Source organism: Panthera pardus, unplaced genomic scaffold, assembly GCF_024362965.1.
Source record: "Panthera pardus isolate Hobbes unplaced genomic scaffold, ASM2436296v1 HiC_scaffold_8, whole genome shotgun sequence".
NCBI lineage: Eukaryota > Metazoa > Chordata > Mammalia > Carnivora > Felidae > Panthera > Panthera pardus.
Window position 1 is genome coordinate 148,455,676 of NW_026527013.1, and position 17,613 is coordinate 148,473,288.

Here is a 17,613-nt window from a genome sequence, read left to right on the forward strand (position 1 = left end):
AATTTAAAAGAGATAAACTCTTTTTCTTTCTTTTCCCATGAAAATAAAATCCAAGAGTGACTTCTAGTCGTTGTGTTGACTTTCTCGAAACACTGGTTGATGGCAAACTACCAGGCAAGTGCTCCGTCTCTTTCTTACAGGTGCTGAAAGCGTTGTTGGTGCTCAGTTCATATTTAATAATAACATTATTCAGAGTTGAAATGTGGCTGGTACACCAGGGTTAATGCCAGTGCTCTTAGGAGAGGGTGATTGGCATTTTAATCAGCACAAATGTTCAGAACCTTTGTCTAAATGACTATATTTCTAGCTCTTCGGATTTCCCTGCTCTGTGTGGTTCAGCACCAATTCAGAGGGGAGAGCTCCATCTACCGAAGGCCCATATCAGAATGATTCCTTCTGTTGAGTTCAGTGATTTTCCTTTTGCACAGCTCGTTGAATTTTCTTCCGATATATAGGCTCCGATGGAGGTAATGCTGAAACTGGTAATTTTGTTGTTTCAAAACCAAATTTCTTGTCATTTTGCTTGGTGCTTAAATCTAAAGGAGTTATTAGGGAGCATTCTTAATTCATTTAATAATCGTGTTTTGTTGGGACTTAGTAAAATGGTAAAGACTGCCCTTAAGAAAATGTTGCCATAGGTGGTTTTTCTTTACTTATCCCTTCCTTGAATCCCCTTCAATACCCTCACATTGGCATTGTATTGGTGATGTCTGAGGTATTAAAAGTGACTTTGGTGTCAGATTGCCACTTGATTTTCAGTCTAACCGACTTGGCTGGCTCTGGGATATTGTGAAAGTGACTTAAGTTTTTTATAAACCTCAGGGTACTTGTGGGCCATGCTTAATGCATTTGGATTTTGTTGGAGAGGCAATAGAGTCTTTCAAGAGTTTTAAATAGGGGACCATTCACATTTGCATTGTGGATCCGATCAGAGATCTTGGTGGCCATGACTCTGGACGTCAGCCTCTTCAGAGACTGCCCAAGATGCCTATTCTTGCATTCGCTCATATTGATCAATGAAGGAGTGTGAAGGTGAGGCCATCTTTGCTCTGAAGGGCCCTTCTAGCTCCAAAGCTCCCCATGGTGTCAGCTCATGCTCTTCTTGGGCCTTTATTGGGGCTTGATATTTCCCTCCATCCTGCTTCTCTTCTCTGAAAGGAAACTGTGGGTGTTGATCCCAAGAGTACTCCTAAATAAACATCCGGCATGCAAAACTCTGTCCTGGTCTGGTTTCTGAGGACTCCAGTTTGGGACTTTGGATGATAGAGACCGAATTATGGAATTTGGACGTTTACCCGTAGGTAATAGGGGGCCCATTGGGGATTATTTGAGCAGAGAAGTAACTCACTAAAGCAGTGTATTAGGATGTGTAATCTGGCATCCACGTGGATCCCACAGAGGGGAGGCGGGAGTAACCATTATGAGAGGGTGAATGGAGCAAGAGTCCGTAGGTACTATTGAAATAGGGAGAAATGGCACGTTGCCACCCACCAGCTGTGTGGCCTTGGGAAAATCTTAACCTCTTTATGCCCTATATTCCTGGTCTGTGAAATGAGGGAATTAATATATGTATCATAAGGCCGTTGAGAGGATTAAATGAGATAATGTCACATACATATTTAGGGTTTAGTAAGTGCTGTTTCCTTTAAATAGATTTATTAATCACAGTGTCATTACTGACACACACGTGCACACACGCACGCGCCCACACACCTTCTGCACCCGTAGTGTGCTATTCTGCCTCTTGCTTAAAACCTTTCAGCTTTGCCTTTTCCACACTTCTTAAGTGTCGCAGCCAAGGGCTTTTCCTCCGTCGCGGTGCTCGCCTGTCATCTCCTCACCTTTGTGTTCCCACAGTGCATGCAGCAGGCCAGAAAATTTCATGTTCTTCGTGCCTCTTTGCTTGTGGGCATGCTGTTTACTCTTGTTTCTGTGCCCTGGCTCTGTGGTCTCCCTGGTGAATTTCTATTCCAGCTTCTACGTTCCCGTTCAGATAACCTGTTTTTTTAAAAAGAATTACTAACTTCCTGGTCTGTATATGGTATACATTTGTTCCTCAGACTTAACGCACCGCGATGCTTTTGTGTATACTTAACCGCTTTCATCGTGACCTTTCCCAGGTTGTATTCATGGTTGATTTCTCCACACACGGCATGGTGTTGATGGCACATCCTGGGCACTCGATAAATGTTTATTAATTTTTTTAAAGTTTCTTTATTTATTGTGAGAGAGACAGAGACAGCGTGAGTGGGGAAGGGGGCAGAGACAGAAGGAGAGAGAGAGAATCCCAAGCAGGCTCCCTACTGGCAGCACAGAGCCGATGTGGGGCTTGAACCCATGAAGCCGTGAGATCATGACCTGAGCCAAAACCAAGAGTCGGACGCTTAGCCGACTGAGCCGCCCAGACGCCCCTCAATAAATGCTTATTAAAAGTAGGTTGACAAGGGATTCTGCACGGTGCCAGCAGTGGTCAGCGTTGCACAGAGTCAAGGCAACTTGCGTATCGCCCCGAGGATTCACAGAATCTGGGAACGCCGCACAATGCCGGGGTGTGTGCACAGAGGGTTCACAGAATCTGGGGAGGCCGCACACTGCCGGGGCGCGTGCACCACGGGTTCCCTGGATCTGGGGAGGCCGCACAGGGCGCGTGCACTGAGGGTTCCCAGAATTTGGGGAGGCTGCACCGGGCCGGGGCGCGTGCACAGAGGCTGTGTTGCATCAGTGCATCCTTTGGTAGGTTGGAAGTCTGCTTTGCATATCGAGGACGTGCATTCTAGAACCCTGGCCTAATAGAAGATCCTGATACCTTACCAGCTACACCTGGTGACTCCAAGACGTCTTGTCAGTTGGTGACTTCTTGTTCTGGGAGGTCTGGTATTGGAACAAGCCTGTATGCCATCTCTCTGATGGAGAATGTCGTTGGATCTGCTTTCTTTGAAATTCTTTCTTGGACTCACCTTGTCTGTCACAGATTTATCAGTTTAGTTCTTCAGAGTTATACATTCTTTCTCCACTCACTGGTCTATTTAGGTAAAGTAATTTTTATTTTTATTTATTTTTAAGTTTATTCACTTATTTTGAGAGACAGCAAACAAGCACGGGAGGGGCAGAGAAAGAGGGAGAGAGAAGATCCCAAGCAGGCTCTCTGCCATCAGCACAGAGCCTGACGCAGGGCTTGAACTCATGAACTGCGAGAAAATGACCTGAGCCAAAATCAAGAGTCAGATGTTTAACAGACTGAGCCACCCAGGCACCCCTAGATAAAATAATTTTTAAATTGTAATTGTCAAAATCAGTAAAATTGGTCTTAATAACCTCATAGTACCTTACAAGTTGAGTACAGGATCTTGAGTCTAATAGGATAAGTCATGCTGAAACAACTTGATAGAAATTAGAAATTTAGAAAGGGAGGCTATATTGGGGAAAACATATTTATTTTAGGTCGATGTCAAAATGATAGTGGGTGTCAAAGATGAAATTTAAAAAGCAGTAGTTCAAGATGGAAGTTAGGAGAGGCACTGTAACTTTTACCCGTAGGGTTTTTTTTTTTTAACTTAAACTGTAAGAAATATTGAAAGGTAGTACAAATAAACATTATAGACTTGTCACCTAGATTTGCCAGTTCTTAAAATTTGCCAGATTTATGTAGTTTCTCTCTGTGTGTACATATTCTATATTGTATGTATATATGCACACACACAAGTATAAAAATATGTGTGTATTTGTAACACACATCAAGACACTTTATCCTTAAATCCTTTAGCTTATATCTTCTCACAAAAAGAGCATTCTTTTACATGGCTGAATTCAGTACTGTTATTACACACGATATTGATACAATATTATTTAACATGCATTCCATTTCTCCAATTATTCAAAAATGTCTTTTACAATTGGACCTTTAAAATAACCTAGGATCTCTGCAAGGATTGTATTTACATTTTTGTTTGTCCTGCCTATTTAATTTTCTTTAGAATAGTCCTTTCACCTTTTTGGTTTTGATAATTTTGAAGAGGTCAGACCAGTTGTCTTGTAAGAATGTCCCACATCTGGATTCGTCCAATTCATTCCTCCTTATTAGGTCAGTTTGGCAAAGTTGGGCACTAATGCTGCGTGGGAGGTGTTGTGTGCTTTCCATGGTCGTGTCAGGAAGTACATATCACTTTGTTTGGCTATTGGCGATGCTGGGTTTGATTGCTTGCTTAAAACGTTTCCTCCAATTCTTTCCATTTTAGGGAGACAGATCTCCTTTATAATAGGCAGTCTGTAGAGTGATAGAGACCATTTGTTGATCCTCTTTCTTGACCTTTCACCAGGTAGTTCTTGCATCCGGTTTTGATTCTAGCCCGAATCAATAATTATATTGGTGATTATAAAATAGTTAATACAGATTTGAAAGTAATGCATGAGTTAATGATTAGTGGGATAAGGATGGATTTGGTAAATAATAATACATGGATATAGAGTTATCTATATAGAAAAAATAAAATTAAATCCCCACTTAACAGCACACAGAAAACTAAATTCCACATGAGTTATAGGCCTAAATAGGGAAAGCAAAACTCTAACATTTTCATAAGAGAACACACAATGCAGATTTCCATGACATTGTGATAGGGAAGAATTCCTTAAGACATAAAAATTATAAGCCCTAGAAGAAAAGACTGACATTTTGGAATATATTAACATAAAAATATTCAATATAACAAAAGGCATTAAAAAGAAAATGAAAAGACAGACCACAGACTGGGAGTATGTACTTGTAACTCTTCTAAATGATTAAAGGTAAGTATCCAGAGTTTGGAAAAAGTTACACAAATCGGTAAGAAAAAAACCCAGTAGAAACAGGCAGTAGAAAACAGGCAAAGAGTCAGTAGAAAACAGGCAAAGGATGTGACTAGGCACTTCACAGAGGAAGAAGATTGAATGGCCAATTATGAAAGATGCTCAGCATCACTAATAATCAGGGAAATGAAAAGTAAAACCCTGGTGAGATTCTATTTTACACCTATTGATTGGCGCAGTCTAATCGGTTTGCTAACACCAAGTGTTGGCATGGATGAGAAGAAACAGGAACTCTAGCATATAACTGATGGGAGCACATTCTCTAATATATTTAGCAAGCAATGTGGAAATATCTGGTACAGTAGAAGATGCACATATTCTGCAACTCAGCCGTTCTGCTTTTAGGTGTTAGCCTAGAAAACAGTCACACACTTACAGGAATATGTACAAGGAAGTTCTTGCTAGCACTACTTCCAATAGACAAAAAAGTACGGGTCCTGATAAATGCAGTGTAATTTTCCCCCCATGCACTGGAGCCATTAAAATAAACTAGTTTTATCCACATGGATGAATCTCAGGAATATAGTACTGAATTAAACTGTGAAAGAGTATGTAATACATATGTAATGTAATACTATGTATGTATACCGTGTTTTGTATGTATAAAAAAGCCAGCTTTATTGAGATATAATTCCCATATCACACAATTCACCTGTTTGAAGCATACAGTTCAGTGGATTGCAGGATATTCAGTGTTGTGCGTCTGTCAATTTTAGAACCTTGACATTATCCCTAAAAGAAACCCTTAGCTGCCCTACCCCATTCCCGAGTCTTCTATCCTCTCCAGTCCTAGGCAACCACTGATCTACTTTCTGTCTCCCTATATTTGGCTATTCTGGACACTTTGTGTAAAAGAAATTACACCCTACGTGCTCCTTTGTGACTGGTTTCTTTCAGATAGATCGTATTTTCAGTGTTGATACATGATGTAGCCTGTAACAGTCCTTCATATTTTATTGCCGGGCAGCATTCCATTATGTGGATACACCACGTTTGTTTATCCATTCATCAGCTGGTGGACCTTTGGGTTGTTTCCGCTTTCTGGCTAAGATGAATAACGCTGCTAGAACATTTGCGTACAAGTTTTTGTGCGGACGTGTGTGTTCGTTTTTCTTGGGTGTATGCATTGGAGTGGCATCGCTGGGTTATATGGTAACTGTGTTAGAACCACCAGACTATCTTCCCAAGTGGCTGTGTCCTTTTACATTCTCACCAGCAGCCTATGATGGTGTCTGTCCTCTCTGTCCTTGCTGGCACTTGTTAATGGCCATCTGTTTTATTTTAACATTGTAGTGGGTGTGAAGCAGTATCTTATTGTGGTTTTTATTTGAGTTTCCCTGATGGCTAATGATGTTGATAATTTTTTCGTATGTTTGTGTATGGATCTACGTACATTAGTATGTACTGTTTCTCATATATGTATAATCAAACGTATAAAAATTGGAAGAGATGGGAGAGTGGGTCTTTCGCTATATTTGCATCATTTTGCTTCTTAAAAAAAATGAAGTCGTGAGGCAAGTAAGGCAGAATATTAGCATTTATTAAATCATGGTGACAGATACGTAGTTCTCTGTTACATTATTGTCTAGTTGTGTGTGTATGTATGTAAAAAAATCCATATTCTCATATATATATATATATATGGAGAGAGAGCGGGGGAGAAAGACAGCTCCCCAGAAATGATAGTTGGTGTGGTGAGAGTAGAAACTTTTTTCTGTGGAAGAATAAAAAATAAATAAATCTCAGAAATACTTTAGTGCGTGCTTCCATTTTGGTGAGGTATGAGAAATGGGAAATAAAGTTTGGTCAAAAGGCGTAAGTTGAAGAATTGTTTGTTAGTACAAATACAAGTTACGGTTGTCAGCACTGTCACGTGCTGCAGAGAGGGAGAGAGTGTGGTCTCGCTAAGTAAAAAAAATTGGGCCGCCTGGGTGGCTCATTTGGTGGAGTGTCTGACTCTTGATCTTGGTTCAGGTCGTGTTCTCACTGAGATCGAGCCTCCCATCGGGCTCTGTGCTGGGTGTGGGGCCTGCTTAAGATGCTCTCTCCACCCCCCCTCGGCCCCTCCCATTCTCTCTCTCTCTCTGTCTCTCTCAAAATTAATAAATAAACTTAAACACAAAACTTTTAATTTGGTGATCAGCTCATTAACACCCTCCAAGGACAGAGTTTTGAGTTTTAGAAATAAGGCTCAGATTTACATTGTAGGAGGTAAGCAGGATATGGTGTGTGAGAAAATCAGAGTAAAACACATTCAAAAGGTCGGTGAATTGAAGGAGAGAAACAGGGCAGTAGCTCAAAAGGAGAGGTGGATCAAAGTACGTTATTTAGCCTTACATATCAGACTTGGTGCAGTGCTTGACCATCATCCATGTGAGCCGGTTGGAATTTCTAAGTGGCACCCCAGCAACAGTGTTCTGATTTAGAAACACGAGAGTGACTACTTCCTTATTCATATCTTCTCTCCTTCCTCCCTTGTTAAAAGCATGATAGTATTTGCATATATGGCTTTTTCTCTTTCTAGCTCTTAAGATCCTTTGAGTGAAGGAATAATGGGTGATTTATTCATCTTTGTACCACTGCCAGCTACAGTACTTTGCATATAGTAGATGCATAAATGATATATCTTAATTTTAAAAGGAACAACTTTATTCAGCACGGAGAGACCTTATGGGAAAGCCATCCAAAAGTTGGAACGACTGAACGGTAACAGTGTGTACAAAGTGTGTGCACAATACATGACTCAGGGTCGATAAACATTAGTATTCCCTCATAGCTCCTTCCTTCCCAGTTATTTGAGAGGATACAACTGAGGAAACGATTCCAGAAGACACAGAAAGGATGGCAGGATTAGACTTTTTAAAGGCAGGATGGAGGGAGGCAGGATAAGCCAGTGTTGGAGCAGAGAAGGGTGATGGGACTTGTGATCATGGCCCTGTGTGTAGTGAAGTGACGGCCTGTGGAGTTGGAGGTGGCCATGTAAGGTTATCACAGAGAATGAAGAACATTTACGGTATCTTCCTCAGAGCAAAGAAATAAAAGCGGATGACTGACTGCATTGTCTGGCAACATTGAGAGTTCACTTGAATTTAGATAGTGTGAATGATGAGGTCTATGTGAATATGTGATTTTTATGCTTTGGAAGCTGGGATTGAAGACAAGCACCCAGAATGTGCAATATAAACGAAGGGATCCACAGGGCTGCAAGGGAAAGATTTGGTGGAGGTATGGTAGTTTCCTTTTAAATGTTTGAACAGTTCCCGTATGGATAAGTAATTCTTTTAATTCTGTTTTATGAGAGGACAGGGCTCAGGCTAAGTAACTGGAAGGAAGACAGATTTCTGCTCGGTAAGAGAACTTACAAATAATAGAGCTATCCAATATTAGAATACAGTATTCCGAGAGCTAGGGAGTCTCCTGTCAGGGGAAGGATTCAAAGAGGGGCTAGGATGTGAAAATGGAAGGTCTGACTGCATGTCAACTAAAACCCTTTTTTAACACTTAGGGTGTTAAAAGGTTTTATGATCACGAGGTTGATGGGGTAAGAAAATGTAGTTTCTAGTTAAGAGCAGAAAAAAAATGTAATGACTGCGAGTCCACACTAGATTGGGACATCATTTATAGACAGAAAAGAGCCAGAGATCGAAGACAAGTGGGAATACCCAGGCCATAGTTACCTCCTTTTTGCTGCCTCTTCACAGTTGACATTAACAACGTGATCTCATCCGTCCTCATCTGCCGTTGTTTGCAGGAATTCTCCACCGCTCCGTCTCAGCACTGCCTTTGGGCGCCATGTGCTTTTACCTTCGTTTAAAATGTCATTGTAGAGTGAATAACTATAATTAACTGATTTGAAATAAAAACTCTGGATTTTAAAATTTGATTGTGCATGTAAAACATGAACATTTTTTATATACTGACGGTTTTTGCATGCTTTCTTTTTACTGGCATCAGTTAATAGATGGATGTTTGATTTTGAGTTAAGGCCATACTGTTAATAGCTAAATGTTTTTTTTTTTTTCTGTTTTTACTGGAAAACAGCTTCTAAATAATTGTCTCCTAACTTTTCTCCTCGCTTTATCTCCTCTTAGTAATAGAGAGAACATAGTTTTATCAGTTTCTCCCACCTTGTGAAGAAAATGTCACCAAACATATAAAGTCCAGGATAAAGAACAACTAATTAGTATAGAATTCATGTATTGGTTTCTTTCCGGGCTCAGTGCTTAGCATATATAAGCTGTAGGCTATGATCTTGTAGGGTCTCAAACTCAACACTTTTTTTGTTTGTTTGTTTGTTTGTTTGTTTGTTTGATATGGTACCTCAGTGCCCAGAAATTTCACATTGATTACTATAGGATCGCTTGCTTCATCTGCATGTGAAAGGAATGGAAAAATAGCTTGGATCCTAAGGTTGGCCAGTTAGCCCTTTGGCTTGCTAAGGTTGTGTGTTGGTTCCTAGAGAAGATTGAATAATCAGTCGGTTTAGCTTTCATATTGCACTGCTAAGACACTGTGGAATGAAAGTCACAGCATCCACGGAAAGCCATGTGTTCGAAATTACATCGAAGGATGTCTGACATGTACATAGGTGGGGATGTACCGGTGAGGAAAAAAAATGGGTCAGTACATGGATTCTCTTGGGGTGAGGGAAAGGGCCACAATCTTCAAGGGACCATGACAAAGTCTCTGGTAAAAACTTTCCTGCATATACCTGACCCATCTCCTGAGGTCCTGCTGTAGCTATCACTCCCTGGATTCTGTGTATTTTTAAGGCATGTTTGGAATCATTATGTATACCATTACCTGTAACTACTTTTCAGATTATCATGAATATTGTCAGGTATAAGATGAATTGAGGACAGTAGTTTCGGTGAATTACTCTGGGCTGAGACCGTTGTAATTGATTGGCCAGCTGTTTTATAGCAACTCTTATGTGGGGCATAGGATTAGATAAAGCCCTCAGACATGATAAGCTTTTAGAATTTAAATTAAAAATGAAAAGAAACGGACATTTATGGGGAAATATTGTAAGGACAACTGATATTTTCAACGTTAGGAAAAGGTCATCCTTGGCCGTATTTAGAAGTGATTAAATGGTTCAGTGTGATCTTCCTGGTATGAGTGAATCCGAGGGAGTTATACAGCGGACTCCTCTGAATATCAGTGTTATTTCAAGTAGCAGGTATCTGGGTGGAATTGAAGAGGGTAGAGCAGAAAAGTGATTTCAAGAAAATAACAAGGTGGTTTCAATCTGAGGGACATCAGATGAATCATCTCGTGAGACTGTTGGTGATTATGGAATAACGGAATGGTACAGGGGCAGATGAGCTGACGTATGGTCAGTAGGACCAGGAAAAACATCAAGGAAGAGAAGGAAAGGAAGCTCAGGGCAGCGAACAGAGTAAGGGCTTCTTTACAGATGCAAGTTTGAAATTCTCCAACCCTCCAAGTTAGCACTCATCCTTGAAAGAATGAAGAAGTAATTTTTGAGAACCAACAGGAAAGACATTTACCACCTGTGTGTGATGTTTTGATGTGAAGCTGAATTAAAGGGATAAACCGAAATCTGGTGGAAGTGAGACGAGGAAGGTAACAATGACACGAAGACAGCCAACACTCAGGTATTTATTGAGGACTGTCCTGGGAGCCATGGAGTATAATGCTTTGTGTTATAAGGAGATTGTAGTCTGATGGGGACCAGAGCAACTTGAAAGCTGAGCCCAAACAGGCAGGCAGCAAACGGTGGTGTCACATGCCTAGTAGTGCTGTTCCAAGTGGGTTTCTCTCAGTCCCCCAGCTAGACCTGCTCTATCAGTTTTTGCGGTTGCCTTGTATATTACCAAAAACTTACGGACATAAAACGGTGCACACGTTTATGACTTCACGGCTTCTGTGGGTCAGGAGTCTGGGCAGCTTAGCTGGTTCCTCTTCATCAGGGTCTGTCACCAGGCTGCAGTCTAGGTGAGCCTCCTAGGTTCGACTGGGAGAGAATTTGCTTCCAGGCTTCCTCCATTGGTGTCTGAATTCATTTCCTTGCTGCTCCTTGATTCCTGGGAGCTTGCTTCTTCAAAGCCAGCTAACTGTGGAGACTGACTAGTGGTGAGGGTAGTGGGGAGAGAGAGAGAGAAAGAGTTTACTAGCAAGACAACGTCTTACATAACATGATATGACATCCTGTCATCTTTGCTGTATCCTGCAAGTCACAAGTCCCTCTCCAGGCCCACGGGGAGGGAATCACACAGAAGTGCGGACACCAGCAAGTGGGGATCATGATGGCCGTCTTAAAGTCTGTCTGTGGCGCCTACTTAATCATTATCTGCATTTTAACTACAGTCCCTAGGTGGTTGCATGCTAAGAAGCAGTGTTAAAAGGTGGTAGATGCCAAAAGAGTTTCATGGAGGGAGAAGAAGATTCTTTGGGCTTGGCTTAGGTAAACCGTTTTATGACGTGAAAATAATCTGTGTAAAGACTTCTGCACACCAGGGAATTAGTTGTATCTCCTATCGCCCCTACTAACAACACCCCCCCCCCCACCTCCAATTAAGTACAGTGTTTTTCCCTTGTGTGATGTTGCCCGACGTTTCTTTCAGAGTTTGTAAGTTCCTAACTTTGGCTTTTTGAAAAAACGTTGCTCTTTTCACCTTCACTGTTCATTTTGTTGGTGGGAAGTATCGGATATGGGTTTTTTTCCTCTGCCCTAATAGTTGAGAAACCCTGGGGAAGTCCTTGAACTATCCTCCGCCTCTGTTTTCTTGTGAGTTCTAGCATTCCTTCTTGGAGGGTTACGGTGTGAATTGAATGAATTAAAGAATATGACCGTTGTTGGCAAGCTGTAAAGCCTTATGTAACGTGGCAGTGGACTTGTTCGGTTGTACATGCCTGATTCCCAGTGCTACCCTCTTCCCATAGAAACAGGCCCCTAAAAGTCATGATTGTGCCTTGGTCGTGCCTGTCTGACCGGGGATGGATGCCTGAACCAAACAGGGCCACACAGATTTTCCTTTTTGCAATTTGAATTTGGGACCAAAAGATGACAGTTCTGGCCTGGCTTATCTAATGTGAGGAGATTAGAAACCAAGGAGGCTTTAGTGCAACTGCCTTCTGTTACATGGAGCAGTAGAGAAAGCTTGTCGCAGAGCCTAGAGGGAAATTAGATCTGCAGAATAATGGAGAGAGAGGGATCTTGTCTGCTTCCCATTTCCCGCCTGCTTTTCTTCGTTCTGGCTACACTTTTGCCTTTGAGTTGCATAATAGCCCTCTAAATTCATATATAAATTCCCTTTTTTATTTAAGCTATTTCGAGTTTTCTGTTACTTTCAACTAGAGAGCTGATGTGAAGGCCAATGAGAATGGTACTTACAATTTCTTTTTTATCCCCTAACTACTCACCTCTTTTACTTCCCTACATAATTTGTTTGTAAAGGCCAATTATATTCTTTATTGAGTCTTTTTTTTTTTTTCCAGGGCGTTTTAGAAATGTGAGATCAAGAAATATGATCCTTGCCCTCAAGCAATTTTTAATTTCTTGAGGCAGATGGACATCTAATTGACCACGTATAATATTGGGCAGAAGAAATAAGTCCTATGTGCAGCTCCTGTGAGGCAATCTTGATCTTCTGCTTGATAGCATTACTTAAAGCCATTTAAACCTTTCTTTCTTTCTTTCTTTCTTTCTTTCTTTCTTTCTTTCTTTCCTTCCTTCCTTCCTTCCTTCCTTCCTTCCTTCTTTCTTTCTCTTTCTTTCTTTCTTTCTTTCTTTCTTTCTTTCTTTCTTTCTTTCTTTCTTTCTTTCTTTCTTTCTTTCTTTTTCTTGTTGTTTCCCCCCCCCCCCCCCCCCACTAAACCGTTTTGTCCCTGACTTGGTGCTAGGGTCCTGACTGATGCTTCTGGATCTATCATTTTTGTCTGTTCCTCTGAGCACTGCAAGCAGGCCCCACAGGATGGCCACGTACGCCTTTCTTGATTAAAGTAAGTGGAGGAAATTGCAGTGATGAAGCTAAAACTGGAAACAAGACCAAACAGAAGTTCTGGTCTGAAATTTATTTTTTTTTTTTAAACTTGCTCAATGAAGTTATTTGCTCTCCTGAGATGACTTAGGTCCCCCTTACCTGAGGATGATTTGAACGTTTCTGTGTTTAAGCTTGCTCTTAGAGTTCTGTGTTTCCTATAAGCTAGCACTGCGTACAAAAAGGGTGCTTACACAGCTTGCATTGTATTCTAAAAAGGATAGTCCGTACAAGAGTTCTGTGTTCCCTATAGCTCGTGTTATGTAACGAAAGGGTATTTATATAGCTTGCATTGCGTAATAAAAAAGAGGACCTACTCGGAGATTTCTGTGTTCTCTATAGCTTGCGTTACATAACGGGTGCTGAAATTAGACGGAAGCCAGTGAAATTGTGGTCAAACTGCATAGGACTGATTTTAGAACCACACTTTCCTAACGTGGAGGTTATATAGGTTATATGTTTTACTGGCTCGTGGCAGCTTTTCAAAATGACCCAGTTCGGAATGACATTCAACTTAGAGCCGATTGAAATGGGCATCGGTGGAAAATCCCTTGGGGATTTGTGAAGCAATTAAAAAATCTAGGAATCTCATTCCTTTCAATAATAGAAAAAAAAATCTGTAGTTAGAATTTTAGAGAAGGATGTGAAGCTTTATCTTACTAAAGAAATTGTGGGAAAGGCTTATATTTTTTAGAGAAGAAAGGAACTACTGTGATGAGTCTTAATTTTGAAAATATCATTAGGGTAAGTAATAGAATTAATGGAGTAACCCAAGGATGAGCTCAGTGATTTTCTTTGAGGTGAGACTCCTTCTAGAGATTAATTCTAGAATTGTTCTGGAGACTTTATAAAACAAAGGAGTGAAACCACAGGTAACATTAATCCTGGCTTAAGATATTCTATCCCGCCTTTTTTTCTTGCCTTCTTTAAGGCACGTGTAGTTCCCTCATAGTGCTCTTTATCTGATGTCATATCACTTTGCTCATTTGGGAATTGTGGGTCTGTGTGTGCATGTTACACATTTGTCAGGTTCTTCCCTCTTCCCTTTCAAGCTCATAAAAAATGAGAACCATGTAATTATCTCATTGTCAATATGTGTCCTGTACCTGGCACTGTTCTTGGACATGGTAAGCCCTCACTAATTGTTGATTGAATGAGTGCATATTTGTTATTTATTCACATAACCCTGTACTCTACAAGTATTACTCATACAAAGAGATGCTAGAAATACTTACACACAACATTTTTAGTCTCTTAGAATATTGTATACTTGCTGTGAGATATAGCACTACAAATATGGTTGGTAAATCCATAAAAATATCAGTTAAGTCTAATTTCTTATATTCCATCAGAGAGGAACTAAAGCAAGGAAAGAAGAATAAGAGAGAGAGATCAGTATGTGGGGCTTTAATAATCTTTAACCCATGACTTGGCAAATGAGTACCACAGTCTTCTGTGGACAAAGCCCCGACTAGGTTGGCCAGTGCATAGACAAGGTTATGGCCATTCTCCCAGCCACAAACTAAGTCAGTGGTGCCAGCAAGCAGACTCTTTTCTCAGGGCCAGAGCTCAGGAGAGAGTGCTCTCTGGGGGAGGGGATGTGCCCCATGGATCACAGTTACAGGTCTGTAGGGTGAGGTCCTGAGACAGTCAGTCAGCCACAGCCACAAAAGCTGCCGGGGATGTGGGGGAAGGTGGCAGGGAGTTGCCCTTTGAAGGGAGCACAGAATTTAGAAGTCGGGTTTGGTGCTGATTGCCTCCATCCTACCCCTGAGATGTTTTCTCTGTCTCTGGCAATGATGCTTTCGGCACAGATTGTATCACTGATCAACGTGCTTACCTGGATAGTAGAGGTGTTACTGAATTCAGCCTTGACCAATTCTCTGTTCACCCTAAAGTTGATGACATCATGCCCCAGTTGGGGTTATGTCTGCTGTCACCACAGAAACAGCTCTGTGTATTATATCTGCAGATGGCTCAGAATCTGTCAAGGAAAGAGCAAGATAAATATTTTCTTATAAATATAAAAGGAAGAGTTAAACACTTATTGTTTAGAAATCAAGCTGATAAACATATTATATTGTCTGAGGCGCCAGAAATAAGCAAATTAATTACATGCAAATAACTGTTGCTCACGAAATGTGGGATAATAATAGTATCTGTTGGATGTTTATGGCAAGTTTATTTACATGACTCAATTTTCTGCTAATTGTCCTGTGGAAAATGGTAAATACTTGGTTCCTTTGCCTTTGTTTCAGAAATACTTTCTTGAAATTGTGAAAACTGTTGCTTTGTCTTGCTATCATTGCCTTGCCAAGGGCAGTTCTAAAGACAGTATTTATGTAAACATGGTGAAGAAAGAATTGTTACTTGTACGTGGGGCCTTTTTGCCTTAAACGAATGTCATCATCAACATGCTTCCCTAACAGAAGTTCTGATCATTGAATATTATCACTCGTGTGGTGCAGTCCAGATTGACCTTTTGTTGATCGTTTTCATGAACATCTTTTGATGTCAGCTTCTTGGTGAACTTCAGACGTTTCCTCTCTTAAGGCAGCACAGGGAATTGAACAGTTTATATTGACAGCGCGACCCATGGTGTGGATCTCTGCCTTTTGTGCTAATGAGTGATTGGGTTCATTTTGAAAAGATGGCTCTGAAGTCTACATAGGACTTCACACACTGTCAAGAAACCTGTGCGTTCTGCTGTCACTCTTCACGCTCCTGGAGGTGTATGCTCCTTAGGTACTTGAGAGGTGATTGGGTGAGTTCTTTTATTCTTTCAAGATGATCAGTTCTTGTGGGTCATTAACTTGTATTGCCTATCAGATGCCTCATAAGCTAGGCAGCATTTTGGTTGGGGCAAGGAGGGATTGGTTTTCTGTCCAACTTTCCAGGCTGAGCTTATCCACTGAATGTGTCCCTCGATAGGGTGATACATACCTCCCCAAGGTTACTGTTTTGTTTGCTCTCTATATGCTAAATCTCAGGCATTTCACTCACCTCTGTGCATTTTCATCAACAACCCTGGCATTTTGATATAATTTAGAAACTGTTATCTTACGGCATGCCAAACACTGTGATTTATCATATGTTCACAGAACAGGAAGGAGAATGGAAGTAGACTTTTGCTTTAGTTTTTGGTAGAGGAGGAATTTTAACATCAAGTCTGAAAGGAAAACAGAGCATTTTGTATCTTGGATTAGTTTGTACCTGTTCCTCTCCAACCTGATTTTGCCATCTAGTGGTTACATGTGCATTGGGGTGCTGGAAAGCATGGGGGTGGCCTAGGAAGGCTGAACCACTGAACTCTGTAAATTAACATCTTGCCTTTGGGGACTCTCTTTCCTATCCTTTCCATGCATTACCATGGTGCAGATTAAAATTCAGAAGGCTGGGGTGGCCAAAAATTTTCTTACTGTGTTTCTGGACAGTGAGAGTGAGGAGTGAGGGCAGTACACACACACACACACACACACACACACACACACACACACACACCCCTTGGGGATCCCCTGTGCTGCTGTTCCTCCTTTCAGATTGAGGTTCCCACATAGAGAAATTCTGCTGATAATATTAATAATCCTGATTAAAGGGAGGAGAAAAATCAATTGGTAGATTTTGAGGATAGAATCAATTTTTTTATTATAGAAAAGGATGAGAGACATAACTACCTTGTGTTTGCAAATTATTTGCTTTCAGTCTGTGATGCTTTCAAGAGTTTGAGAAATAGGGTATTTAACTTCTCAACTTATGACTGATAGGATCATGCTAAAAGTGCTGCAGCCTAATGGAAGCTTAAAATTCAGCTCTCAGAATTGCTGGATCACACTTGACAGTGATCTGTATGTCTACGGATTATTAAACCTCAGCACAGAGAATGTCCTGATTTAAAAATTTCCAATTTTATTCACTTGGTCTGATGTGAGGAGTAGCTACCCTGTCTGCAGTCTTGTGTAGTAGAATGTGAATTTCTCAACCCCAGGTTAGTTTCTGGTCAGGCCCAACCAAATGGAGCTGTAGGGAGTTCTTTCCTTCTTGGGCTTCTCAGAGGATTACTAACATTTCTTTCCCCTTGACTTTGTTCTTCATTGACACCTCAATGCCATTTGTCATTCCAGCAGCCACAAGCATGTGCCAGGAACTGGAGCCCATGCTAGAGAGTGATCAGGAAGATGCAATCTCAGAACACGTGGCCATCACTCTATGCAAATATTTTATTATATAATGCAGGCATTCCTATAATTCTTGTAAAAATCCCTGGAGCTGTTTTACGTTTGACTAAGTATGCATAAACTTAATGTTCAGAATTTGCTGCTGTAGAATTTATAAATTAGGAAACTGATTCAATAATTGTGGCTCGAAGACTTATTTACCGACTTTGAGGTTTCTTCAGCCAATTTCTACATCAATGTATTTTCCTGTTACTCCTCTTTGCTTATTCCACCCGCATTTATTGGTGCTTACTGTATATGTTTAGTTCTGATTTGGGTTATATCAGGACTTAAAGTTAGTTTTGGTAAAATTGCTTGCAGTGAGTATCATCACTTTTTCATTTTTGTGTTTTATCTCTTGTTCTTTTGCACTAATCAAAAGATGCCTTATGAACGTTATGCAGATGTATGTATCTAAGAATACTAATTTGTTGTGAGTCAAAAGCCAATTAAAGGGGGATGGTAGAAATATTGATGCCTTAGAAAGCCTGGAGAGGCAGGGAAAGTATTAACCAAGAGAGATATGATTTGAGAATAGGGATTGAGGT

General features: G+C 40.7%; 1 protein-coding gene and 1 long non-coding RNA gene across 2 annotated transcripts in view; one reads left to right on the forward strand and one right to left on the reverse strand.

Moving 5' to 3' along the window:
- EXOC4 (exocyst complex component 4) overlaps nt 1-17,613 on the forward strand; it is a 753,548-nt gene that overhangs the window by 135,351 nt on the left and 600,584 nt on the right. The window lies entirely within an intron of this gene.
- Nucleotides 10,455-14,831, reverse strand: LOC109269026 (uncharacterized). The gene is made up of 2 exons (XR_002080902.2): nt 14,692-14,831; nt 10,455-10,938 (listed from the first exon to the last, which is right to left on the reverse strand). It is a non-coding gene; the product is annotated as an uncharacterized LOC109269026 (long non-coding RNA).